We start from the raw sequence: 1235 nt of genomic DNA on the forward strand, positions 1-1235 counted from the left end.
ACATCTTAACATCAAGAAAGAAACGGTATGAGATGGGAAATTTCAGGATGTTATATATTTATTTCTTGGAATTTTGTGCCGTTGCAGACTAAAATCTGTTGCAAGCAGCGAAAAGGAAAACTGTGAAACGAAAAACGGATTACGAAATCTTCGTTGTCGAAGAAACATCTTAGACGGATTTTCTAAATGTAAAAATATTAGCCAATTCTCTGTGTCTCAGAAACGGATGAAAAGTTGCCTAGAAGAGGATCGACGGGGATGATGCAAAGTCCGTCGCAGAATTTTTTGCTCGCGGTTTAGACGCTTTCTGCATGTATATTGGGAAGTCACTTTAGTTTTTATGTGCACGTTTTAAAATACAAGACGCGCTGTATATACTGCTGTCGCAAATCCAAGCAGCGAATTAATAGCAAACATATATTAGTGGTAAAATTACACAACATTTTAATAGTTGTGATATATACATAGTTACTGTCGATACGTAGAGAACGATTGTATTATTCGGAAAGGTTTTATTGAAGTACTAAAATATTTGATACAAATTTTTTTGTGAAATACAGAAGCACAAAAAGCGACGATATTGTTAAAGTTTCTTTGAAAACCTTTTCAGGTGATATTTAACTGATATTTTTTCGGTTATTTAAGTAAACCGCGAGATGATTGTGGCATAATATTGCCGTACTAATCGTACGTAAATACATTTCATTTTCAAGCCTTTATGCGCTGTTTGGCGCTAAAACGGATCTGGTTATCTCCGCGATGTCAGTGACGCGCAACTAAATATGTGATAAGTGACAGAACGTCACAAAATCGCTGCGGCGTTTTTGTTCTGGGATTCAGTTTTTTGTGCCTGTGAGATTCTTAAATTTTACTGAGATGTTAAGCTGTTATAACTGAAAAATTTCTGGTACTCTTCATACATAGAATAATATCTAGTTGAATTAATTGGAATTGAAAATGGACGAATTTTAAATTTACTATCATTCCAGTGAAGATAACCGAAATTCTAATCTGTATAATCGAATTATATATCAGAATTTTCTGATTCGTTCATTTTCAACTTGATATTTTTCTCAGATTTGATACGTTTACGTTGATCAAAGATAAACCGGCTAATGATTAAATTAATCGTTAATAAAAAATTTTTTAATGAATACATATATTGTGCAAAGTGTTTTTACTTTTTTGTCTCGTTCTCTAATTAATAGAAAGTTGCAACCTTAAGCTTTATCTCT

The 1235-nt window shown here is 32.8% G+C and overlaps 1 protein-coding gene across 1 annotated transcript in view; it reads left to right on the forward strand.

The window, feature by feature from the left end:
- The window catches only part of LOC108749103, a 5413-nt gene extending 4568 nt beyond the window's left edge, over window positions 1–845 (forward strand). Inside the window, exon 4 of the transcript XR_001939342.1 lies at window positions 88–845. The gene's annotated coding sequence lies outside the window, so the exon portion shown is untranslated. The remainder of the gene's footprint in view (window positions 1–87) is intronic.
- Window positions 846–1235: the final 390 nt, after the last annotated feature.

The sequence above is a fragment of the Trachymyrmex septentrionalis genome, unplaced genomic scaffold (genome assembly GCF_001594115.1).
Source record: "Trachymyrmex septentrionalis isolate Tsep2-gDNA-1 unplaced genomic scaffold, Tsep1.0 scaffold11, whole genome shotgun sequence".
Classification (NCBI taxonomy): Eukaryota; Metazoa; Arthropoda; class Insecta; order Hymenoptera; family Formicidae; genus Trachymyrmex; species Trachymyrmex septentrionalis.